The sequence below is a fragment of the Odocoileus virginianus genome, chromosome 22 (genome assembly GCF_023699985.2).
Source record: "Odocoileus virginianus isolate 20LAN1187 ecotype Illinois chromosome 22, Ovbor_1.2, whole genome shotgun sequence".
Lineage (NCBI taxonomy): Eukaryota > Metazoa > Chordata > Mammalia > Artiodactyla > Cervidae > Odocoileus > Odocoileus virginianus.
The window spans coordinates 29,883,481-29,911,259 of NC_069695.1; the positions used below are offsets into that span (position 1 = coordinate 29,883,481).

The following is a 27,779-nucleotide window of genomic DNA, read 5'->3' on the forward strand; positions in this document are numbered from 1 at the left end:
GCTTTTATCTCTCCTTTTCCTGAAAATGGCACACATTGTAAATACACAGTTATGAATCTTCACAAAGTGAATGTACTCTTACAGTCATATCAGAAAATAGGATTACCAGGACCTTAGAAATCCTTGTTAGGGTCCCTCCTTATCATAGTCCCCCTCCAAGGGTGAGCCCTATTATAATAACAAATACCAGAAAAGTCTTCCTGATTTTAAACTATAAAAACAGAATCATAGAGCACACCCTCTGTTGTGTCTGGCTTCTCCAGGTCAACACTTTTTTTTAATTCATCCATGAATTTGCAAGTAAGAGTTAATGATATTTTTCGAGAGTCAACAGTCAAAAAAACAGTACTTGAACTGTTTAGGGAAAGACATTCTTACAAATATTGTACAAATGTCCGTTCTTCATTATTACATATTATTCTATCTCATACAGGTCTTCTGTCCTAAATATAACAAGGCTAACCGAAAGTAAATGATGTATAATCAGAGAATAATCTAACCTCAACCAAATATAGCAAGATTTTTCTTTCCCCAGCTTTTAGTTTCAGGGTGCAAAATGTATCTTAGAGACGCCACAGAACAGAATTGCTTTCTTAAAGTGAATAATAAGATTTACTGCCTCTGTGGGGCAGAAAATAAAAGAATTTCATATATATGGCTTTGATTTATAGAAGAAAGTTAGACTATATGTTATGCTAATTCCAGGTTAGTATTTAAAATTCTCTCCCGTTTCTAACTTGCATTTTGAATGGAAAACAATTCTATTTCTACTGCTTGACTGTGTCTGGATACTTTAATGGGAGTCATCTGTTCTGATTTATTTCTGTAAGTCTCAAACTTAGAGTAACCTTGTAAACCAGAGTAGGTACTTGTTAAGTGTAGTCTCAATTATAAAAAGCCAACCTTTCTATTTTTCCTAATCAAACAATAATATATAATCAGAATCTCTATTTTTTCATGAAAGTAAAAGTCACTCAGTTGTGTATGACTCTTTGTGACCCCATGGACCATACAGTCCATGGAATTCTCCAGGCCAGAACACTAGAGTAGGTAGCTGTTCTCTCTTCTAGGGACTCTTTCCAACCCAGGGATCCAACCCAGGTCTCCCGCATTGCAGGTGGATTCTTTACCAGCTGAGCCACCAGGGAATCCCAAGAATGCTGGAGTGGGCAGCCTATCCCTTCTCCAGGGATCTTCCCCACTCAGGAATCGAACCGGGGTCTCCTGCATTGCAGGCAGATTCTTTACCAGCTGAGCTACCTACATATATTCTGTAAACTGATGCCATTAATATTGGTTTTTGTCTTGATGAATTAAGTCTATAATTTCTGAGTATAGGAATTATTCTGCATAATAAAAAATACTTGTGCTATTCTCCTTGGGGTAAATAAACATTTTCAAAATATTCTTGAATTTTTCAAACAACAACTAAAGCTAAAGTACTTTTCCAAAGCCCATGAACTTTCCTTTGCCAATAGGAAAAATTCTAAGAGAAAGTGGTAATTCTACCTTAATCTCTAAATCGATACATAATCATTGGCCTAAATTACTGAATTCCAATGGATTGATAGGTATTACTCTTGAATGCATCAATGGCTACCAAACTTTGACATGGAAACAACCAGGGAACAGGCCAATGGGTTAGAAAAATGTATTAAAAAGAGAAAAAGAAGATAATCGATCGGCTAAGTAATTCCACTTCATGAAAGAAAATGATGAGATATATTAAATTCAATCTTCAGGCATCATATTGCTAACCCTCAGAAAGTCAATATAACAAAGTAAGCATATTTTCTAGTGGTTTTTTTGTCTTTTTTTTTTTTTTTTGGTGTAGTACAAAAAAGAAAAAAGTTAGATAAAAAAATAAAAGGAGTTATTTTTCTAACTGTTTCTTCTACCTCTTTGTTGGTTTGAAACTATTCTAATGAGGCAGACAGATATTTCATCAGTAGAACTGGAATCTAGGAAATTCAGTAGTTTTTGTTTCACAATAAGAAGTTTCATTTCAATTCCCTGCTTGGTGTTTTTCTGTATCAACTTGTTTACATGTATTTAACATCTTCCAAGCATTAATGACCCAGCAAAGGATACCATGTGCAAAACTTTCCCTTTCAGCCTGGGAAGTTATTAGTTAAAATCATCCAGGAAATGTGGTAAAGAGTAGTCTCCTGGTCTGATCTCCCTTCTAAATGGCAGCCGTCCTTAAGCTGTGTGGCAGAGCAGAGGGAGGAACAGAAATCAAAGAAGCCAGCAAGCAGATGGCTTAACTGTGAAGTCCATCTTATCCATCACTGGGCCATGTGCTATTTTGGCAGTGCAGGAAATGTTATTTCTAGGAACAGCATGAACTGCTGCTAAAGCCAGCAAATGCACTCCTATGGTAGCACAATTTGCCAGCAGAATTAAATGCCATGGCCTGGGATAATAAGAACTTTATATCATAGGTAGTGGTATTAAAATATTTAATACCACATGTAGAGATATGGATGCCTTTCTTTCTTAGTCTGTTCTTAAAAAAAAAGAAAATAGAGGCACTCCAAGGTAATCCTCATGTGCCTTGGAAACCAATTTCAAAATGTAAGATACACTTGTGGGTTTGTTAATTATTAACTATAACACTTACAAACATACTAAATTCTTTTTATTTCAACTTGAGGGCTTTTAGTCATGTCCATTTTTCCAGGATGATGAAAACTCATAAGAGAGAACTGTATTTTGTCATAATCTGATAGCATAAAAATATTTATGGTACAGACCAAGCCACACAAAGCAATGGGTAATAATCTGGTTAAAATGAAATCTCCATTTCTGTCAATACTTGAATTGATAATGAGTTATAATAAACCAGTGTATTAAAAAAATATTATATCACACGAAGAATTTATATTTAAAAGGCTTTTAGTGTTGTGGCTAACATAACAGAAAAAAGAGGAAGGAGAAAGAGAGAGTGGATATATTAAGAATACTAGTTTTATGTTCAGCTTTGTAAAGTAGTTAATAAATATGCACTTGTAAAAAAAAGTAAGGACTACACACATAATTACTACTTACATATATTCAAACATGATTAATACAAGAGGTAATCATTTTACTGGCAAGAAGGAAGAAAATAAAAAGTCTGTATTTTGTGTAAGCTGATATATAATCTGTTGTGTCTTTTAACCTGGCAAACATCATTATTTCCTCTCCTTTAAATAACAAGAACGTTGAGTCTAGTTGCTCAGATAGTTATCATGGAAAGAAAGACAATTATAATTAAAAATACAAGTAATATACAGTAAATAGTTTTGAATTTGTAATTTATTTTGAAAAAATTCTCCAAATTTTTATTTATGAAATATTTAGTCACACCTGAAACCGATTTATATATGATTTAAATATTTGTACCTACGTTTGTAGTTTTACCCACATCTCTCACCTCTCCTGCATGGGCAGTTGGATTCTTTACCACTAGCGCCACCTGGGAAGCCCTTTAAAAAGTAGCACTTAACATAAAAGGCTTTTGCAGATATAGTCTCTTTTTACTCCCATAAAACAATAAGTCAGTCCCAAAATTATGCACCTTGTATTGAGGAAGAACAAGGACTTAATTAATTTCAGGTTCCACACGGGAACTTGGAGGTGGAGGGAGTGTGCCAGGAGATGCCATTAGCAATTGTCAACTGTTAGGCATCTTTATGTAATTAAACCCAAGGTCCCTAAGTTCTCTGGTTAATGGGGTCTAACTTTCCTTTGCTCTTGGAATGGGTAACAGGGATCACACCTAGAGGAGCCTGGTCTTCTGTCAGCCCTCCCAGAAGCAGTCCCGAGGCAAGGATTCAGTTGCAAGTGATTTGTTAAGTCTCCACCGCACCCCCACCCCCACTCCCCCCCCCACCCCCCTCCCCCCACGCCCCGGAGAAAGCAGGAGAAGCTAAGATCTTCGGGAAGAAGCAGACAAACAGTTGTGTGATTTCAGTGAAAACCAAAACTCAGCCCAAGTTCTTAAGGAGCTCTGTAATGTAATAACTCCCTGGGATTGTCCAGGCTAGAGGCAGAAAAGACAAGCTTCTGAGTTTCTTATGCTAGACAGTCATTGCTAAGGGTCCTGGCTGGGCTCCAGGCGGAAATTCCCCGAGCTTCGGGCACTTCCGGTTCCGCACCGGGGGCAAGAGCTCCGCCTCTAAGAGGGGCGGAGAGGAGTCAACTGCAAACTGCATGAGGCTAGGAGGTGGTTGCAGGCATCGTCCTCTGGTCCCAGGGGAATCAGAGGGCACCAACGGTGTCAGCTACAGCTCTATCTCTCATGAGCACAGGTCCAACTCCCCCTTGGTTATTTCTGAATAGTTCTGACAAGGCTCTGTCGTTTCCTTGCTGTGGCATATTTCCTGTCTCTTCACTAGACTCCTTTGGTTTTGTCAGTCGGCTCCCCTGAGCATCTGGGAGCTGCTCCTTTCAGATGTAATCCTGTTTCCGTGGTCAGCTCCGTCCTGAAGGTTAGGTCTTTCTCTTCAGTCGCAATAAGGCAAGGTTGTGCAGCAAACAGATTTAAGTAAATCTTTAAGATAACAAAATTGGAATTAATTATAAAGCGGAAAAGGAAAACTTAACTGGCTCCTAAGTGCTCTGGTGTGCCATCTTAGAGTGACCCCCTCAGCTTTCTTCCTGTTCTGCAAATCTGAGATACCCCTTGGCTTCAAATAAGATAAAAATCTACCTCTTACTTGGCACACCCAGCAAAACCTTTATAAGGCACTAGCAGAAGTTAACAAGAAAGATATCATAATTATTTTTTCAAACGAAAAGATCGTCATACCTTTTATTCAATAGAATTCTTTTTTAAAGTGTTATTTATTATCTCATCCACTTTTGTAAACAATTAACCACACATATGTAAAGTGTATAATTGGATGAGTTTTGACTTATGTATGGGCGTTCCAGGTGGCGCTAGTGGTAAAGAACCTGCCTACCAATGCAGGAGACAAAAGAGATGAGGGTTTGATCCCTGGGTTGGGAAGATCCCCTGGAGAAGGAAATGGCAACCCACTCTGGTATTCTTGCCTGGAGAATCCCACGGACAGAGGAGCCTGGCAGGCTGCAATCCAAGGGCTCACAGAGTCAGACTTGACTGAAGCAACTTAAAACTTAGCACTTGACTTATGTATATACCTATGAAAACAACAACACATCAAATAATGAACATATTTATCACTTTCCAAACTTCCTATATTCCTTAGTGATTCTTCTCTCCTTCTCCCAGTCCAGTCTTACACACCTGCATCACTTTCTATATTCATGTTTTATAGAAGAAACATTAGCTAAGTCCTGGCCTTATCACTGCATCTCTAAATATTCACATAAAAAGCTTATCCAAACTAAATTTTAGCTTAGGTCCTAGAATGTAGAAACTGTTGCCTTTTACAAATCAGCACTTTTTTCCCCCTGCTCTATCTAGGTATGACATCCGATCCACACATCATCATTAAATTATTTTACAAAAGAGGAAATTAAGTCTTAAGACTTCAAGCGACTCTTAGAAATCACAGTTTCTCCATGGCAGAACTAGGATCTCATGATGCTCAGGAGACCCAAGTTTGATTCCTGGGACAGGAAGATCCCCTGGAGAAGGAAATGGCAGCTCACTCCAGTATGCCTGCCTGGAAAATCCCATGGACAGAGGAGCTCAGTGGGCAACAGTCCATAGGGTCGCAAAGAATCGAGAATGGCTTAGCAACTAAACAATAACAGCAGCAGTTCTCCATCATTTGCCACATTCTGTACTATTTCACTCTTTTATGAAAAAAGTTATTAAGAGTGTCAAATTTTGTCATGTTTGTGTGCTGGATTTGGAGGGTTTAGAGGCTATTTGCCATATATAGCGTGGGCTCTTAGACTCTTAGAATATTCTAATAAACCTATCCTCTGTTTGGAGAGTGTCCCTCATTTTGAATCTGTGCTAAGATGGAGAATGGGCAGCCCCTGCCGGTAATTTGAATACACGAATACAATCCAGAAACTGAAAGCTCACTTATGAGGCTTAGCTGCAGAAAGGAGCAATGTAAGTAAAGAAGCAGGCAGGGCCCCACAAAACCCATCTATGAGAGAACGTGGGGCTAAGATGGCTGGCTCTTGTGGACAGAGACAAATAAAATTGATGAGAGCAGCATGCACTTGCTTCCAAAAGCATAAGAGAAAAACCTATTATTTATTTTTAAACATGTGTAAGTCTTCCCTTGTAGACCCAACCACAAAATCAAGTCATCTACTCATCCCCACATAGCCCGGCTCTCCTCCTCCCTTGCCCACGTGCTGTCTATACGCCCTAGGTCTACTTCTTTGTCTTCCTTTACTCTTCAGAACATTTCAGTCTGGATTCACTATCACTCCCATCACACCACCAGATAGTTCCCAACAAGGTCACTGATAATCTCTAGGTCATTAAATCTAATGAGCGTTTTCCATTTCTCTACGTGCTACATTTTTCATTTACATTAAAAATCTGTTGAAACATTCTCTTCCCTTTGTGTCTATGCCTTCAAACTCTCCTGGTGTTCCTCTCACTGATCCACTTTTTCCAAGCTTAGCCTCTTTTTTGCCTTTAAATCTTAGTCTTCTTCATTGCATGAACTAAGGTCTATGTCTCTTGTTTGATAGCTAAAAAATTTATTCTGAGAATATGCCTTTAATGTTTTAGATATTAGTGAACACCCAGATTCTAGAATAGTGTCTGACACTCAGTAAATAGGCAATTTTTATCCGTTCAATAGAGGGTTGGCAAAAAAGTTCATTTGAGTTTCTTCATACTGTCTTATGGATGTTACTGATTAAGTGAGCAAAGGATCAGAAACCAAGAGTAAGTTCCATTTTTGTGGTGTACCAGACTTTAACATGAGCAGGGAAAAGCCCAATAAGATTTGGTACAAAAGTGGAGAACCATGGCAAACCATGCTATATGACTAGAGTCCTTGATGTGAGATTAGGCTTCGTGGTCTCTGAAAAATATTTTTCTATAGGAGGTGTGTTATTTATTGACGTATGCAATCAGGAAGCTCTTGCTCATAGTTTGAAGCACCATGTTCCACTTACAACCTAAATGTGTGGGCAGAATTGACCATACACAACTGTTCTACTGAAGTTCTGAATTAAACTTCAGGCCTAAGGTTCAGAAAAGGAACAAGAGGAGAAACTTCCTATTGTTGGTAGACGGTTGATCTTCCGCAGGGAATCAGTAGGGCTTGTGGAACATAAAGGCTCATAGACAGATATGGGATTTTGTCTGGAATATGATCAATGTTCACACATGGGAAGGAAAGATCAGAAGCAGAAGGAATAAGGACACATTGTTATAATGTCTGTTGTTTACTTTGACACATAGACTTGTTGTGTCTATTTGGGCTGGGTAGCTGACACTTTAAGGGCAGTGAATTGTCCTAAATGAGAAAGTACACTTCAGGGGTCTTCACTGGCTAACTATCAGAAAGACCACACTTCAGAAGTTTACTGTATGTAAGTACTATATTAATATTTTATATATGGTGTGCAATATTACATAGTAGAGCCCAGATACATGCAGGAGATCAAATCTTCTTATTTCCCTAGAAATATCAGAATTTATCCATTTTTAAGGAGACAGATGTAGGTATGGAAGTACCTAGGTTACATGACCTGAATATTTAAAACCCATCTAAAACCTAGATCTAAAACCTAGAACACAGCCTGAAACCTAGTAAATACTGGACAAGTGCTTTCAGATGAGGAAATGAATACATTCAGCCTTTAGTTTTTAAAGGTCAGTATTATTTCTTTTGTGAACTACAGCACAGAGGGGAGAATTCATCTGTAGTTGATTGAATCCTCAGGGCCTGATATTCTCATAAGTACTTAAATATATTCACTGGATGAATGAATGAATGTTTGCTGGGGGAAAATATCAATGAATGAATAAATAAAAATAGTCCCTGATTCTAAATATTAAAGTGCAGCATGAAGGTACAAGGAAATTACACTCTATATGAACATATGAAACATATATTCTTTAAGAAGCACTTTGTTTTCTACTGTTAGAGAAGTAAGATAAAAATAATCCATCTCAAAACTTTCATATACATACTATCACATTACTAATGTAAAGGTAAGATAAAAAAGGAGTGGTTACCTCTTGAAATGGTTCTTTTTATTATTAGCATGGAGATCCATGCAAAAGTATTTTCACAGTGTTGTTTTTGATCTTGTACTGTTCAAGTTTTTGTTTTTTTTTAAACCAATGAAGCCTTTCTCTACCAGTTCCTTAAACAATATAAGAGGTAATGCATTTAAGAAGTGGAGTTGGTAATGATGTTATCTAGATACTAACCAAACATTGTAAATCATTCCAGTCTTACACTTCTTGGATCATCAAATGGAGTTGATGTACTAGACTAGAAATCTATTAAGGTTGGTGCAAAAGAAATTGTGGTTTCAGACAGTGAATTTTAAATCATCATAACTAGGCTCAGACACATCTTTATTAATCAAAATAAGAACCATTACAATCAACACATTTTTGCCAATGAGAAATCAGTTTTTTTATTCTTGTCATGTAAAAATCCATGCTTCAAGATTCAGCAAACTCTTGGAAAGCATTTTCTGTCTCCTACTCTTTGTGGAAGCATTTTTCCTGTAAAAAACAGTCAGAATGCTTGAAGAAGTGGTAGTCAGTTGGTGAGAGGTCAGGAATATAGTGATGAGGCAAAATTTAATAGCCTGATTCATTCATCTTTTGAAACACTGGTTCTGTGACATGAGGTCTGGTGTGGTCATGGAGAAGAATTGGGCCCTTTCTGTTGACCAGTGCTGGCTGCAGGCATTGCAGTTTTTGGTGCATGTCATTGACTTGCTGAGCATACTTCTCAGGTGTAATGGTTTCACTGAGATTCAGAAAGTTGTAGTGGATCAGATGGGCAGCAGCCTATCAAACAGTGACCATGACTTTTTTTGAGCAAATTTGGATTTGGGAAGTGCTTTGGGGCTTATTTTCTGTCCAGCCACTGAGCTGGTCTTTGCTGGTTGTCATATAAAATCTGCTTTTTGCCACACATAACAATCAGATAGAGGGATGGTTCATTGTTGCATAGAATAAAAGAAGATCATACTTCAAAACAACCATTTTTTTTTATTTGTGGCACCCACTTACCAAGATTTTTCACCTTTCCAATTTGCTTAGGTGGTGAATGACCATAGAATGGTTGACACTGAATTCTTTGGCAACTTCTCATGTAGCTGTAAGAGAATCAACTTCAATGATGGCTCTCAGTTGGTCACTGTCAACTTCCAATGGCCAGCAACTGTGAGCCTCATCTTCAAGGCTCTTGTCTCCTTTGCAAAACTTCTTGAACCACTACTGCACTGTACATTCATTAGCAGTTCCTGGGACAAATGTGTTGTTGATGTTTTGAGTTGTCTCCACTGCTTTATGACCTATTTTGAACTTGAATAAGAAAATCACTCAAATTTACTTTTATCTAATCCCATTTCCCTAGTCTAAATAAATATAAAATAAGCAGCATGTAATAAGTCATTAGAAAAAAACATAAAGTGATAAATGCACATTAAAATGATGTATAACATAACCACATTTATTTAAGAATGTATTCCAATATCAGACCACAAAGTTCAACAATGCAAAACTGCAATTACTTTTGCACCAACATAAATAAAACATGATTAAACAGCTGTTGAAAGTTGCTAATGTAATGGAATTAACACAAACTAATCTCATAGGTGACTCATGTATAAAATAATACCAACGAATAGTTTACATTACATTACTACACAGATTTGCCAAGTATGAAATAATTTAGAAAACTTGAAATTGTAACCATGGAGTTACTTGATGTTTATGAAATCAGGACAAGGAAAGTAGAACTTTTACATAATTTTTTTTTCTATCTAGAATGAATTACCCACTGCCAAAACACAGCATGTATCTCCAGTGACTGTAATGTTCTTGTCTACCAGTGTGGCAGGAAGGAGTAGAAGAATTAATGAATGGTGACATGTATGTATTTTCAATTTTTGTATAAGATTGAAAAGGGAATGAGCTTAAGTTACATGCATTGTTTATATCATTGTAACTGAGTAAGTGGTCATACTATAATTGGCTTAAGTTCCTATCTAGAAATTTAGGAAACATATAGTAAGCAGAGAGTTTATAAAGGTGTCTCTTATCTTGAAAAATGCAGGGAGTGCTAAATAATTTTATTCTCACTGTAATATGAAGACTTGTTCTTAGATTTACATATTGCTTGCCCCCTTGCCTCTTACATGGTTATAATCAGCTTAGGCTGTAATTCCAATCACTCTTCTCTACAGAGATAATTTACCTGAAAACCCTGTCCCTAAATGCATCCATTGAGTTGATCCATACATACAAGTACACTTATTCCCTAACTTCAGTGACTACAAAAATCATCCAGAATGTGTAGTCAAGTTTCCAGTTCCTCAAAGAAAGTCCATACTTTCTCATTCTAAAGATCTATCTGAAATTTGGAAATCTGCACTTCTAACAAGTACCTCAAATGACTTTAGGGGAGTAGTCCAGGAACCAGGATTTGTGAAAAACCCTCAAGCAGTGGTTTTGTCATCGCAGCATCCATCTGTCCCACTTTCCCTCGGAGTTGGCTATGCTGGTGTCAGTTCCTGTTCAGAGGACTGAGTGGGTTGTCCTGGAGCTAATGCTCTGGCCTGAAGGTCAGTTGGTGCCCACTGGTAGAGTCACATTATCGACAGGCCAGACATCTGTATTAATCAGTGCAGCACTGATGTAACGAGTACTTCGCAGGTTCCTATTACCTCTGCTAACAGCAGCTCATGGTCCCTTTAGTCCCTGAAGGAGAATCTTTTCCCACTCATTTCTGAAGTAAACTTGCTTTTTTCCTTTCTCTGGGGAAATATTTCTACTCATATTTCCCACAAAGCAAGGATAATTTTTTTCCAAGTCAATAACAACACACAGTCTTGTTGTGATGTATTTTTAGTAGGGTTGACCTATCTACACATCTGTGGCAATCAAATAACCCAATTTGTTTCAAAGGTTTCATGATTGTTTTTGGTCCAGGATGAAATTCTTGAAAAAAAAATCTACAACTAACATGGATTAAATACAGAATATATATATACATGTGTGTGTGTGTGTGTGTGTGTGTCTATGTGTGCATATGTGCATATTCAGTAGTGTCTGGCTCTTGTCACCCCATGAACTGTAGTGCCCACCAGGCTTCTCTGTCTATAGCATTTTCCAGGCAAGAATATTGGAGTGGGTTGCCACTCCAATCCCTCTCCAAGGGATCTTCCCAACCTAGGAATTGAACCCGAGTCTCTTGCATCTCCTGCCTTAGCAGGCAGGTTGTTTACCACTGATGCCACCTGGGAATATATATGTATATGTGTAAATATGTATTGCAAATGCCTGCTTGCAATCTATGTTAATTGTAGAGAATTTGTTTTTCAAGAATTGCATACTGGACCAAAAATAACCATGAAACCTTTGAAAGAAATCAGGCTGGTAAAGAACCCACCTGCCATTGAAGGAGACACAGGAGACGAGGGTTCAGTCCCTGGGTCAGGAAGATCCCCTGGAGAAGGAAATGGCAACCATGCCAGTATTCTTGCCTGGGAAATGCCATGGACAGAGGAGCCTGGAAGGCTACAATCCATGGAGTTGCAAAGAGTTGGACATGACTGAGCACCCACACATGCGTGTGCATGTGCATGCATGCACACACACACACACACACACACACACACATACACATATAAAATCTGGAACATATTAAGAATTTTCCTACATGTGAAATGTCCAAAGCCAGTGAATAGTACAAGGAGAGCAGTAGATGACTTTGCTTTCTGATGTCTTGTATTACAGATTTTAGAATTCATTCACCCCTCTGGTGTGGTGACAATGCAGCTGGTGATAGTGAGGCATAGTAGGCATACATGGGCCTTCAAGATCCAGTGCAGCCCAGTGAATCTGTTTGTCTCTTCATTTTCTGAGCTCAGACGTGGCAGTGATGGATGCTATGCCTGCACACTGCAATGCCTGCAGCCAGCATGGAACCACATGTTTTATGAGCGAGGTGTAGCTCTTTATTTTTCACATCTTGGCTGCCGGTCTATTTAAAATAGACTTTGATAGCTCAGTTAGTAAAGAATCTGCCTGCAATGCAGGAGACCTCACTTTATTTCTGGGTTAGGAAGATTCCCTGGAGAAGATATAGGCTACCCACTCCAGTATTCTTGGGCTTCCTTTGTGGCTCAGTTGATAAAGTATCGGCCTGCAATGCAGGAGACGTGGGTTCAGTCCCTGTGTTGGGAAGATCCTCTGGAGAAGGGAAAAGCTACCCACTCCAGTATTCTGACCTGGAGAATTCCATGAACTATATAGTCCATGGGGTAGCAAAGAATCAGAAATGACTGAACAGCTTTCACTTTCACTTTGAAAGAAGCCCATGTAGCTCATACTGTTTGATCATTTTTCTGAATATGGTTTTAGAAAGCTGTCCTTAGAAAAAGTCTGATTCAGATGATAAATTATGTGTATTTAACTCCATTTCAACAGTCTATTGTGTTTTATTTTATAATATCTGTTTCTTAAGACATAGTGCTCTCTTCCTCTTCCCTTGCCTTGTAGATGTTAGCCTTTCATTTAAATTATGACTTTAACTTGCTTTATCTGCTAACTTGAAGTAATTAATTTTATGTTATACTTGAAAGTAGTTGCCTATTCAAACACTGATATGACATATTTATCTCTATATTTTGCTGTTTTAAAGTCTATCTAATTAACAAAGGGCAGAATATAGGGCTATAGCCTGAGCACTCACACATTTGTGTACTTTTTTCCTGGAGGTATAAAATTTTGAAAAGAGAGACCTGTTTAAAAGGGTGAAAAACAAAAGCAAGAAACCTACAGCATTTCTGTGCACTTTAAAAAAAAATCAAACAACTAACAGTGCGAAAGATATAAACATAAGGATAAAACTAAACAATATTTTCAAGAAAATAGCTGTGGATTTTTTTTTCCCCCAGAAGCTTCTTCCTTCTTTTATCTGCTATTGTGACAATCGCTTGGAGCACTGCCGTGCTGCTCAGTGTCTCTGCTCATTGGTTTGATGCTGACAGCAATATTTTGAACTCTTTCTTCAGTGTGCTATAAACTTTCCTTTTTCATATATTCATCATCATGATTTTGAAGTCTAGGGGTTGAAACTGTTTGAGGGCATAACTGGATAGGTCTCTTAGAATTTCCCTGAAGGCTATGTTGCTCTGATGGTGAACCTGTACTCGTTGATATAATGATATCTGTGCTGGGCAGTAAATGATGATTTTTTCAAGATTCTAAATGTTCTTCAGATCGAATTGCTTTCCAGAATTCTCTGACTTTATAGAGTCAGAGAGGGTGTTTCTGTTTCTCTTTTGTCATTTCATTCTCTTAGATGCTGAGTTAAGTTTCAAAGCTATAAAAGTGAGGAAGACAGAAATCTTGCTATTTACCCAGTGATCATTTTTTGTTTCACATTCTGAAGCACACAGAGGTTGGTAACAATAGAAATAAAGGAAAGAAATGTGCCCTATTTTTTTTCCTTTTCATGATCATTTCCTTTGAACACATAGAAGGGATATTGTACAAAAGGCAAGTTATGTTGCTCATCATGTGAAAACTTAGCTAAACAAATGTGTTGGTTGCTTGAATGCTGTCATCTTAAAAAGTTATGCTCTCATTTCAAAGCCCTGCATAGCTTTGATCTAAAATTTTAAAACAGTTTTTAGAACCAGAAGCAGATGTATTTTTATGCCCATTGATTTTTTTTTCCCTCCTGTTTTTTCTGCCTTCCTTCCTGCCATCCTTTCCTCCTCTTCTTTCCCTGTCTACCATATCTTTCCTCCTCCTGTTTTCTTCCTGCTAGGACTCCCGGAGGCAACTTGCAAAAATAGAGGTCTCCCCTAAGACTGGGACCCCCTGGAGTTTTTAACTCAGTCTTGTCCACACTGGGTGTTAGTCACTCAGTCACATCCCACTCTTTGCAAACCATGTAGCCCATCAGGCTCCTTTGTCCATGGAATTCTCCAGCTAAGAATCCTGGAGTGGGTTGGCATGCCCTTCTCCAGGGGATCTTCCAGACACAGGGAAGCCTCTAGCAATTTGTCAATTATAGTTGAAGTTTTCCCGCCTGAGTATTGGTTTCAGTGGAATTTTGCTCTGTAAATTGTGAATCTCTTGATCACCTGTTCCTCCAATTTGGGGGTGGGGAGTATGGGCAATAGTTTGCCCTGTGACAATTCTCTGATAACACCAGAAGAGGGTAGTTGATTTCTAGTTGAGCTTTTTTCTTGTGGTGGAGATTGGAGTGAACATGTCCCAGCTCCTTGTAAGCCAGACTAGAGACTGGAAGTCTCCAAAGCCTACCTTGTTTTGTTTTGACCATGCCTCGGCTTGGTCAAAAGTTCCCTGACCAGGGATTGAACCTGTGTCCTCTGCTATGAAAGGGCTGAGTCCTAACCACTGGACTGCCAGGGAATTTCCTCTAAAGTCTACTTTTAATGTGCAGGTTTAGAGCTTTGCAGAGTTTTGCACATGTTATGTTTTCTAGAACTTTTAGCTTTCATTATTAGTGAATTTAATACACCACATCTTTTGATTTTAGGTTTCTTTCTTTTCTTTCTTTCTTTTTTTTTTTTTTTTTTTTTACAGAGAGGGGTTAAGAGCCCTGAAATCATTATTTGGTGTCTTACTGGAGATTTGCATATGATTCCTGCGGCTTCTGACACTGCCTTCATCACAGGAGAAGCCCAGTGGTTGTAAGGGTCAGATCTTAGCCCTTCTGCACTGCAAACCTCTCTGGTCTAGGGCCCTATATATGTGGTCCTTTTGTACCAACCTCTCTATGTCAAGCAGGCACCTTAATCTTCTTCAGTTCAGTCACTCAGTCATGTCTGACTCTCTGTGACCCCATTGCCTGGCTTCCCTGTCCATCACCAACTCCTGGAGCTTGTTCAAATTCATGTCCATCAAGTCACTGAGGCCATCAAACCATTTCATCCACTGTCATCCCTTTCTCCTCCTGCCTTCAGTCTTTCCCAGCATCAAGGTCTTTTCCAAAGAGTCAGTTCTTTGCATCAGGTAGTCAAAGTATTGGAGCTTCAGCTTCAACATCAGTCCTTCCAATGAATATTCAGGGCTGATTTCCTTTAGGATGGACTGATTTGATCTCCTTGCAGTCCAAGGGACTCTCAAGAGTCTTCTTCAACACCACAGTTCAAATGCATCAGTTCTTCAGCACTCAGCTTTCTTTATAGCCCAACCCTCACATCCATACTTGACTACTGGAAAAACCATGGCTTTGACTAGATGGGCCTTTGTCGGCAAGTAATGTGGCTGTTTTTTAATATGCTGTCTAAGTTGGTCATAGCTTTTCTTCCAAGAAGCAAGTGTCTTTTAATTTCATGGCTGCAGTCACCATCTGCAGTGATGTTGGAGCCCAAGAAAATAGTCTGTCACTGTTTCCACTGTTTTCCCCATCTATTTGCCATAAAGTGATGGGACCAGATGCCATGATCTTTGTTTTTTGAATTTTGAGTTTTAATCCAGCTTTTTTTCTCTCCTCTTGGCCTTCTTAGAATGACTTTTACACCAGAATGCACACGGCAAGGCAACGCCAACTTCTCTGAGCCGCAGCCTACTTTTGGCATCTATTGGCTGTGACTCCACTTCCATCCAGAATCTGTGTTCTGTCTCTCTGTCCTCTCTATATATTTTCTCTCTCCTATTTTCTCCAGTTGAATAGAAGATAGTGAACCTTTCTAGGGCAGAGAATCTTTGAAAGAGCTTTTTGAATAAACGCAAAGTAAAACCAATCAATCAACTGACTGATACTAAAACATTTTATCATAATTTAATTGCCAGAATTATAGTCGCTAAAGTCATGCCCACCCATGTCAAGTTGGTGGCTTGAAGTTAGCTATGGTAGGAGTTTTAACCCCTTATAAATCAGCAAACATCAAAAACTAGCACTCCCTCCCTGAGACTGATTGTTAAATTGTACCCAGAACACTGCTGATCTTATCTCTGAGCTACAAGGTTTACTCTGGAAAAGCATTGTCTGTATGTGATTGGTTGTATAAATTAAAAACTTATAAAATTAAAACATTTCAGAAATTTATACAAATCATCCTTTATTGGCATGAATCAGTCACTGATAAGTCAGAAAGGCCTAACAGATTTTTTGTTTAACTTTATTTGTGTTGATACTGAAATCATAGATAAAACTCTAATTAAGTTCTTTCTTCTTGTTGAATCTTATTAAAGATATTTTTAAAAGGCTTTTAAAATAACCAAACATAGTTGACTTTATCTGTTGGCATAAAGAAGACTTAAAATGACTTCTTTGGACCTTCCATACTTACAGCAATTGGACATTATATGTTCCAGATTTAGCTGGTAGTTAAAAGACTTTTTTAAAAAGAAACTTTGTAAAGTTGAAAAACTTTTTACAAAGGGCAGCAAGTTTTTTTAGCTAATATTTTCTCTTTGACTATTATTAAACCATGACCTTAGAAAGACCAGTTTCTTTTTCTTTTGAGTTCTAGCAATGAAGAAGCAATTCTCTGTTTATGGTATAAAGAAACAATGTTCTCCAGAGAACAATAGATGAGAGACGATAATTTTTTTGTAGAATCCAGTACAGATGAGTTATTAAAATGGAAACTTTTATTATGGTATTTATACCTCTAACTGAAAGAGCAAGTAGATATTAAATAATAAAAAAGTTATATACTTAAATCACTCTCTAACTCTGAACAGTGCTTTAAAATTTTTGTCTAGGTTAAGCGGATACCCTTGGAAAAGTTATCACTCATTTCCTCTTCATGTCTTCAGGTTTTTATTGTTCATCTATTTTAATTACTCAGTGATTTAATCTAATATATCTCCAGGGCTTAGAATAATGTCTTATGCATAATAGGATCTTAAAAATATTGGTTAAGCATTTGAATATATATATGTGTGTCTGTCTATCTATCTGTCTTTCTATCTAGCTATATGTAGATCTACTTTCATAAACTGATGACAATATTCAGATATATGACATGAGAAGAGTTCCCAGAAATTAAATGTCTTTAATCAGGACTAAATTAACCTCTGTCACTGCTCAAATTCAACTTTAACTTTGCTTTCTTTCACTATGGGTCATTCCCAATCCTATTTCTTGAATCCTTTCCTTCTTCCTTTTGCTGTTTTATTCACTAGCTTCTCAAATTACATTTTTATTCATGCCACCTTTTTCAAAGGAATTGCTGAATCATACAGGCATGTGAAATATTGACCTCGATTCCTTTCCTTCCTTCATATTAAAATGTATTACTGCATTACAGGTCACAGAAATGATTGGCTAGTAGAAGCTGTTGTGCAGTTACATTTCTATGCATCAAAAGATAAATACAGCACACAGTGCCTGAAAGCAGGAAAATGTAATCAAGAATTTCATCCACTGCCATTACCATTCAAGTGGAAAACGATTTCTGAAATGTCTAAAATGCTACTCTGGCTCTATCATTGATAAATACATAATAAATGAACACTTCCTTTCTCCAAATGGTTTATAAATCAACATCGTATAAAGTATAAATAGTATTTCCACAACTTACACATGGATACTTATAACTAACAAATATCAACTTACTCACTTCCAAGAGTGTATTAACTTATTGATTTAAATGTTGCTCAGAGAAAAGTTTTATTCTGTTTTACTTAGTTCATTAACGTAAGATTATTCACTTTTTATATTTTAGGTCAAAAATAATGATTCCTCTTGTGGTATACACCAGGGAGAGCTTCCTAGGTGGCCCTGGTGGTAAAGAACCCACCTCTGGGGCACAAAAATTTAGGCACGACTGAGCGACCGAACATACACATGTTCCGTCGCTCAGTTGTGGGTGACTCTTTGCGACCCCATGGACTGTAGGCCACCAGGCTCCTCTGTCTGTGGGATTTTCCAGCCAAGAATATTGGAGTGGCTTGCCATTTCCTTCTCCAGAACATACATAATCATGTATTAACAAATATATCAAACTCAAACCTCTAAGTACACATAGCCTTCCAGCATAAGATTATGGAAATAATAAATATAATGAAGTTATGTACTGTCCATCTTACTTTTTTTCCTAGGGGGAAACTAAGATTGGAGCTCTTTGACAAATCAGACTAATCAGGAAATTCTACACTTGAGTGGCCACCAGAAGGTAGTTTTTAATGTGAGAACTGAACCCATTTACTCTTTCATTGTATTTAAATTATATTGACTCCCCCCCCCTCCCCGCCCCCGGCCAGGATAGAAAGATGTAATCCAATTGGATTGTGATTATTTTTTAAAATATTCATTCTGAAATTATGAGATTATTACTTGTGGAAAATATAGTGTTTACATCTGGTGTAATACCTTAGAGATTAAAGATAGTCTCTTGAGGATAGTCATCAAGAGATTTTGGAGGATTATTTTTTTCTTAAATTTCTAACTCCTCACCCAGAAAGTGTTGGAAGACAGATTGAGACAATTTTTAAAGCTCTGAGATAATTAGCAGAAAAGGAAAGGAATTATCATCATTCAGCAATTGCTTTCAGTCTGCTGTGATCAAGGTCATAGTGTTCATTTTGAACATTTCTGTTTTGGGACTAGGGAGTGGGAATGGAACTAGTCATCTCTTGACTAAATGAGTGTAAGAAAAATAGAAAAGTTAGCATAACTCAAGGTTGTTTGTTTACTCAAAACTGTAATATAATATATCGATTTATATGCAAAGTCATTCTCTCATAAATTAGGTGATATTGCTTATATTCAAAATTCATAAACTCCTGGGGGACTTCAAAACTTCGATATTTTGCGAACCTGAGTATACACTTTTCCTCTTTGACAGCCAATTCTTCTGAGTGAGAAGGTCACATTTGCCCTATAAGGCTAATTTTCATTTGTAAAAATACATCTCAAAAAGCTCTTGAGGTATAATTTTCAGCAGCCGCAAAAATCATTCACCAGTTAAGTTGAAGGACCCATCTTTCTCTTTTAAACACCAAAATCAGCAGCCGTCTTAGAAAAAGGAACAGACCCTGGGGTGATTATGTTCAGAGTACTGGAAAAAAGAAAATAACTTCCTTTTATATGCACAAAACATGAATTCTAAATATGAAAGTAATCAGAGAGGGGCAACTGGTTCTAACATTCTGAACTGACTATAAAATTAGCACAAATAAATTTGTCTTAAGATTTGTGCTTTGGATACACACAAATGAGATGAGGTCATTTGCACTGTATCTGACCTATTTGAGCCTAGAGAAAACAATCTTTCCATTTCTCAACAACCTCCATATAACCCTATCAGTAAACATTGTTTTCAAGTTTTTAAACTTATTTATTTCTATTTTAATTATTTCAGCAATACAGGAAATCTACAAAGGTTAAACAATGATGAAATATGACAAGATATTGAGTCAAATCAAGTTCAGTTAATTAGATCTAGAATACAATACACACAACAACCAAAAAAAGATCCTTATTGTTCAAGCTAATGATCACTTGTTTAGTTCAACCTAGGAAAAAAAAAGTTCACCACAAAAATCAGTTAATGTGGTGAATAACAAACAAAACTATTATAAAGTAGTCAGAACAGGTAGAGAATGCACTTAGAGAGCAAGAAAACCAAGTTTTAAATTCAAAACCATTTCTCCTACTTAGGAAGTGATTTTTGAAATGTTTCTTATCTTGTCAAAAGCTTACTTTCATCATCTGTGAAATAGGATAATGCCAAAAGTTTAATTTGCTAAAACTTACGGAAATGATTTGGCTTATAAGAATTACTCCGAAAAGTAGCTCTTATTATAAATTTGAATATGGACTGTTTCAAAAAAAATACCATACCTACAACTTTACAAAGATTTTATCATCAATTTAATTCTGTAAGCTAGCAAATAATTCTTGAAGGATAAAAATAATAGCTTTTAATACCTTTAAATCCTTCCTTAGAATTGCACAATATATACACATACAGGTGTGTGTGCAAACACACGCACATACACACAGGCATACTTGTTTCACCATGTAATTGTTTTTACAATAACTTCAAGAAAAGTCACATAACAACTTTAGAATAATGTTTCAATACTGTTTTGATATATTCAGAAATTATTCCTAATGAAAAATGTGTTTAGATTCAAATCTATGACATATTTGCTTCTCAATCAAATCACAAAATGGCATTTTTGTATTCATTTTTTTCCCATATTTTCTTTGACTTTTAAAAATTTCTCTGAGGTAAATGTCAGCATTTTTTATCATTAATTCCACATCGCAACCTGAAAGATCTTATTGCTCTCTACATTTTAACAAGCCAGTTTTTAAAAAGCATGGATGCCTTTATAATAGATACTCCTGTTTTTACCTTTTGTTTTTGATGACTTTGCTGCTTACTTTTGTTGCAAATCTGTTGAATCTGGCTTACAGACATCTTTTGGTCAAAATAATTGATGTGTGTCTCTGCATTTATGTTTGTATATATAAGTACACAAATAAACAGATAAATAAGTTGTTTATAGAAGAGGACACTATCTCTAGTTCACCACAGACCTTACCACTCTCTATTGCCTTATTCTGAACTGCTTCATGTTTTATCATCCAGGAAGACAGATGAGTTTTGACTGTATCTTTTATGATCTTAAGTGATAGATCCATTGAATAAATCACCACCATTGCCTAGTTGGAACACACTGGTTTCAGCGTTCTCAACAGTTTTCCTGCTTATGGCTAAAATTTATGATATTTATTTTTAAAATCAATTCAGACTAAATTCACGGGCTAATAGAAATCTTAGGTTCTGTGCAACAGATGGCTACATACATGTAAAATATTCAGAAAGCTTTTTTTTATGATATTACATTTGTCAGAGAGATAGCAAAACAGTTAACTCTTCCTATTAATGCATTTTTAGGAGAGAAACTATGACATTTCCACAGTTTTATGTGTGTCTCATATAAAAATGAAGAATCAAATTTCACTTATTTTGCACTAACAACATGAACTTGCCCTCTGTGAAAATGTGCCATTGCATTGTTTCCTTGCAAGGGTACATTCAAGCAATTCTAGTTATATATATAATGACAGGCAGATAGCAATAGTTACTGCCAAGCCAAATGTGGGCGTGAACTCAGGCCCTTTCCAAGAATAACTCTTCTAAGGGTCAGCAGATTTTCAAATATTTATTTTTAAATTTGAGTTTCTCTTAAATAGTGGTGCTAGTGGTAAAGAATCTGCCTGTCAATGCAGAAGACCTAAGAGAAGCATGTTCGATTTCTGAGTCAGGAAGATTCTCTGAAGGACGGCATGGCAACCCATGCCATTCTCTTGCTTGGAGAATCCTTATGGACAGATGAGCTTGGGGGCTATAGTCCATAGGGTCTCAAAGTGTCGGACATGACTGAACTGACTTAGCATGTGAATAGCGTCTACGATACATTATATGATATCCTTTGTCTTCTAAGCGTGTAAGGAAAGCAAGGACTTCCCTCATAGCTCAGTTAAAGAATCTGCCTGAACTGCAGGAGACCTGGGTTTGATCCTCTGGAGAAGGAAATGGCAACCTACTTCAGTATTCTTGCCTGGAGAATCCCATGACTGATTGGATGTGGGTATTCTACCTAATGACTTATTGCAGAAGCATGGTGATTTATCTGAAAAGTCTAGGAGGATAGGTTAGAGGGGTTGGCCTTAGAAATGCCAAGATATTGGAGGAATTGAAACATGCTGACAGTACAGTTTCAGACAAGCAGACACAAGAGTGGATTCGAATTTTTAGGAAGTCTGGTCAATGTAAAAGAAAATATTAACTGTATAATTCAAATGGAAAAATGGGGATTTCACATAAAATCAAAAATCTACATTGTGTTATCAACTGTTGCTATCCAGGTAAATAGGCCCAAGAAGAACTTTGTACAAGGATAACAAGACTAAAGATTAGTCTTTGAAGTAAAATCTTAGCCAATAGAGAGTGTTTGACAATCAGACAGGTTTTAGTCCTTGTCAGAGGGTGAGGTAGAGAATGGACAGGGATTGGGAGCTGAGCACCATATGTGTTGTGCTGGATGCAGACAGTCAAGACTGCCTTTCAGGAGATGTGGATTCGATCCCTGATCCAGGAAGATCCCCATGCCATGGAGCAATTGAGCCTGTGTGCCACAGTTACTGAGCTTGTGCCCTGGAGCCCATGAGCCTGGAATACTGAGCGCACATGCCCTGACTACTGAAGTCTCCACGCCCTAGAGCCCGTGCTCGGCAACAAAAGAAGCCTCCACAATCCCCCGTCCTCCACAACCAGAGAACAAATCTGTGCAGCAATGCAGACCCGGCACAGCCAAATAAATACATAAAAGGCTGCATCTAAAGCCGGGATTGAGAGAAAGCTCCAGCAAATGAGATGAGATCTTCAGGTCTGGAGGGCCAAGAAGCAGGGCCCTGGGAGCACTGTGCCTAAAAAGACACACAGAAGCTGCCCCTGCTCATGGGAGGAAGGAAGGTGAAGGAAGGCCAAGCCCTCGACATGAGACATTTATGTACTTGAGCCCCTTCTTGACTTAGATCAGAAACTGAGTCCGAATTGACCTCCAAGTAGACTATCCAGTGGAGCCTTGCTTTGGGGGAGCTGGATGCAGTAATATAGTATTTATGGTTAATATTTAGTACCTCAAACAATAAAGTTTATACTAGGAATACTAGGACTGTGTTCCACCCTGGTTTTGGTGGGCATATAGCTTTTCGTTACCCAGCTGCTCTGCTTATCTCAATGACTTCCATGTTCTATAAGCACGCCTCAAGCACAGGCTCTATTTTTAACATATTTTTGTATTAAATATGGTCATCAGCAAAAAGGACTTCCTTTCAATTTTTTCCTTCAATTTTAACCTTTGAGATAAAGAAAATAGTTATTTGTTCTTTTGATTTAACTTATTCACTAAATTTGTAACTGGACAATTTTTTTAAAAGTTTTTATTATTGGTCATCAGAATTGTACAGTGTTTCATTTATGAAATAGGTTAAATGCAAATTGTGGGCTGATTTGCAGAAACAAACTGCCACATCCAAGAATGGTTCCTTTGGGAGGATTTCATATCAGATTCCAAGCAAATAACTCAAACCCAAGTATAAAAAGAAAATCAACCTATTTGCAGCTTCAAAATTGCTTGCATTTGGTTGTTTTGAAATGCAGCGCACCTGCATGACTCAAATTACTAATACCATACTTGTGATTTTTTTTCTGATGTTTGCAGCTGAGTTTACAAATTCTATCTATTTTGTGGAAAGCATTTATAACTCTGGTATTAGTAAAGTGAAATACTATCACCTTAGATGCTTTTGTTGTTCAATCATGCTTTAGTTGAATTCATATATTATGTTTCAGAAAACAAGGTTCCATTGAAAAGTATCAGAATTTCCATAATAACTAAGAATCATAACATACCTGAAAGAGGAATGTAGTTGAAAAATAACTTGCCAGTCAATTGAAAGTCTTACATGGAAATGGAAAAGGAGAGAGGAAAGAAATCAATAGCATTAAATTCAAAACAAAAGGTGTATTAGAAAGCTATTTATTAATATATGACTTAAAAATTAAAGAAAATTTTCCTTTATTGTACTGGAAAAGGAGACATATTTTTCAGTGTAATACAGAAGAGAGAAGCATGTTAAGAAGTCTGAATATTGTTTAAAAATCCAAGCAAGTAGAAGCAAGTGGAGAGAATTCCAGTGAGGGTGAAATTAATATGAATATGGGAGTAAGTTATAAACTAATAGGCTAGAAGAAAGAACATGTATGATGCTTTCCTAATAGAGAAGGAGCAGAGATAAGATATGATATTAATTGAGGAAATCCACTCTTCACATTTTTTCTGAAAGCAGATAATATGACAAATTTTTGCCTTGTCAATTTTATCTTTCACAAGTAACAAGAAAATACAAATGTCCTGTCAGTGTTTAGACTGGAGAAGACGAGATTCAGAGGTGTCATGTTGGCTGTCTTTAAATAAAGATTTGTCATGTGAGAAAAGGATTACTTAGCCTAATATGCAATTCCTAAGACCAGTACACAAAAATTTAAGGGAAGTTAAATTTAATTTAAAAAAGGCATGAGTTGTTATTCATTCATTATTAATGAGTAGTATAAACTCATGAAACGGGGTTTCCTGTGAGGAAATCATGGGTTTCTTTGTGATTTGAAAATTCAAATAGGGGATGTCTCTGAGCCTAAAGGACATTCATCTTTATTAGAAGAGAAGAAAATACTGATACACTAATAATATTTAATAACAGCTAAAGTTTACTGACTGCTTACTGTAATTCCAACATGACTTTAAGCCCTTTACTTATTAACTTACTTGGGAAGAGTTGAGGGTCACTGAAGAGTTGATAGGAATTAGGAATAAGATGGCACTTGAGAAGATCATATAGAACTCTTGATGAGAAAAAATAGAAGATAATTTTCAAAATTGGTTGCTTGAACTCCATAAAGGAAGTGAATACCTGGAACATTAGAAAATGAGATACTGGTAACTTAAAGAAAGTACTTTCAGTATAATATTGAGAAGAGGAGTAGCATACGATGATGTTTCTCTGTCCATTTCCCATGTTTATTGTGGTGCTAGGACTCACCTTTTCATACTGTTCATGGGGTTCTCAAGGCAAGAATGCTGAGTTTCCATTTCCTTCTCCAGTGGTCATTGGAAGGACTGATGCTGAAGCTAAAGCTCCAATACTTTGGCCACCTGATTCAAAGAATCAACTCATTAAAAAAGACCCTCATGCTGGGAAAGATTGAAGGCAGGAGGAGACGGGGATGACAGATGGTTGGATGGCATCACCGACTCAATGGACATGAATCTGAGCAAGCTCTGGGTGTTGATGAAGGACAGGGAAGGCTGGCTTGCTGCAGTCCATGGCGTCGCAAAGAGCTGGACATGACTGAGCAACTGAACAACAGCAAAGGACCCATCTATGTAGGAATGAGAATTCAAAGTGGTAGAGATTAGATGATCTGACTTTGCAATGTGTTAGTTGCTCAGTTATGTCTGACTCTGTGACCCCATGGACTGTATCCCACTAGTCTCCTCTGTCCATGTAATTCTCCAGGCAAGAATACTGGAGTGGGTTGCCATGCTCCTCTCCAGGTAATCTTCCAGAACCAGGGATGGAACCCAGATCTCCTGCATTGCAGGCAGATTCTTTACCATCTGCACCACCACGGAAGACTTTTAAGCACAAATAAATCTCTGTGAGACTGGCAAATAATATTCTGGAAAACTATTCAAACCACTGTAACTTATCTTTAACAGATATGCTCTCTAGAGATATGCCAGCTTAATTCCTGAAAACCAGTTAATGACAGCTGTAAGAATATTTTTCAATAATCTATTATTTAAAGTTAGTAACTATAGCAACTCTCTATATTTTTTTCTTCTCTAGCAGAAACAAAATTGTCCATGATTTATCAGTTATTTTTACTTTTTGGCTTCAAAGTTACTTTATAGAAATGTTTTTACTATTTTGTTCTTTAATCTTACAAAGATTATCTACATAAAATTCAGTAAACACAATATTTTATAGTGAAATGCAGATAGTATTTCTTTTAAAGTTAGGAACAAGAGATCAGTCACTGTTGTTACAATTTTTTTACACTTCATTGTGTGCAGTGCAGTGAGACAAAGAAAAAAATTTATATGCAGTTTGAAACCAAACAGTGAACAACAAAGCCTGACAATAGTTGGAAATCATATCACTGTGAATGAAGAAAATTTGATAGAATATAATAAATTACTGATTAATTTATTAATAATTTTAAACATTATTCATAAGACTTTAATACAAGTACCATAGTTAAAAATTGAAAGTGTTATATACACATTTACATGTATTTAAAAAATAGTTTTAAAAAACCCATTTTAAAAAAATTATGAAAATGCAAGCTAGCTAGCAATTTATCATACAAATTCCTATACAACAATTACTTTTAAAAAATTTAAAAATCTGATTGAAAAATGTTTAAAAACTAAATAAATGAGGGATAGCTCATGGCTTGAAATATTCAGTAATGAAAAACCTAAAATCTCTCAAAATTGATCTGTAGATGTAATTCAATTCCAATCCATTGTGAGACTGGCAGGCTACAGTCTGTGTGGTCATAAACAGTTGGTCACAACTGAGTGACTAACACACATCCACACAAAGCATTAACTGGTTTTGATGCCAAGCATACACCATATACTTAAAAATCTTACATCAAAGCTAAACGTTTTTCTGTGAGTTCCTAAGAAAGATGAAAAAAAGAAAAAGGGCCTTAAAATCTATTTTTCTATTTAGAACCAGAATATTCTAAGTGCAATTTGTATGTATATAAATATTATATGTAATACCAAACCTCTACAATTTTTGTACAGTTTCCTACTTCTTTATTTTATGTAATGGTTAACAATTTATTCAGATTACAATTAACTTCACTTTCTTTGAAACTATAGTAGATCATAAGTTCCATAATTGGGAACTGTTTTCAATTGATTATTTTTGGAAGGCTTCCTACAAAGAGAAGGATGCAGTTGAGGAAATTTAAAAAAAAAAAAACAAAAAAAACCCTCAGATTCTTTAAAGCAGTGTTTTTTTCAGATTATGATCCCAGGGTCACCAACATCAAGATAGCTTGCAGAATTATTGAAACCTCTATCAGTCCTATCTTAGAATTCTTGATTCAAATTTCTGATGGTAAGATCCTGCATACGTCTTTTTCAAAAGATCCCCAGGTGATCTCTGTGCACACTTAAGAGTGAGGACCTCTGGGGTAAGTATTATATCTGGTGTTACTGTTTTTAGAAATGGGAGCTCCTGGGAAGAGATTTGCTGAGGGTATAAGAGTTCAAAAGTGAAACTCTGACCTATTACTTCTCATCTTGTGTTTTATAGTTGCTGCCTAGATACGTTCCTACTTTTAGCAAAGCTTCTGTTCCAATCTGCCAACCACTCTTCTTAAGTCGTAACTGTAAACATTCTTTATTTTTTCCTTAAATCCTGATCCCCATGCTTATGATATCTAGGTCAACGGCCTTAACATGGTCCTCAAGGATTTTCAAATATGGCCCCCACATATATTTTCACTTTATCTTCCAATGCATTCCTTGGAATTCACCCAAGATTATCTGCTTGCACCCACCCAGATGATGAAGAAAATGGATACAATGTAAAAGTGAAATCATAAGTTTCTGTAATAACATTGTTAATGATTCTATCAATTTAGCAGTAGCTTGTGGTTACTGATACCGCTTTGAATATTAAGATGTCTTCAAGATCAAATTTCCTTCCTAACAGAATACTGGGAGGCATCCCCTCTTCCTAGCCCTGTGTCCTCACTTCCAGAGATTAGGCAAAGGTGTTCTATTAGATATCCTTCTTCTATGCTTTAGCAAATTGTGAAGGACTTAAGGCTGGCTCAAAAAACTCTCTAAACAATCAACCAAAATTAAAGGCTACATTGAGAAGGAAAATACAGTCTATTGTGGAAATTTCCTGCTAAAAGTCTACACTAGTGCTAATTAAATGAGCAACCCTTGGTTGTTTATGTGCCTGGTGGAGACATTTGCCACTTGAGGCTTCTGCAGAGCGAGGTAGGCAGCACTATACTGTCACTTTCATTTATTTTTGGTTATTGGAACAAATTTTTGAAGCACTTAACTTTGAAAGTACTATCCT

General features: G+C 36.8%; 1 long non-coding RNA gene across 1 annotated transcript in view; it reads left to right on the top strand.

Moving 5' to 3' along the window:
- Positions 1 to 9,916: 9,916 nt before the first annotated feature.
- Positions 9,917 to 27,779, top strand: part of LOC110133265 (uncharacterized) — a 35,499-nt gene continuing 17,636 nt past the window's right edge. Inside the window, exons 1-2 of the long non-coding RNA XR_002312736.2 lie at positions 9,917 to 10,015; positions 18,179 to 18,252. This is a non-coding gene — a long non-coding RNA (uncharacterized lncRNA). The remainder of the gene's footprint in view (positions 10,016 to 18,178; positions 18,253 to 27,779) is intronic.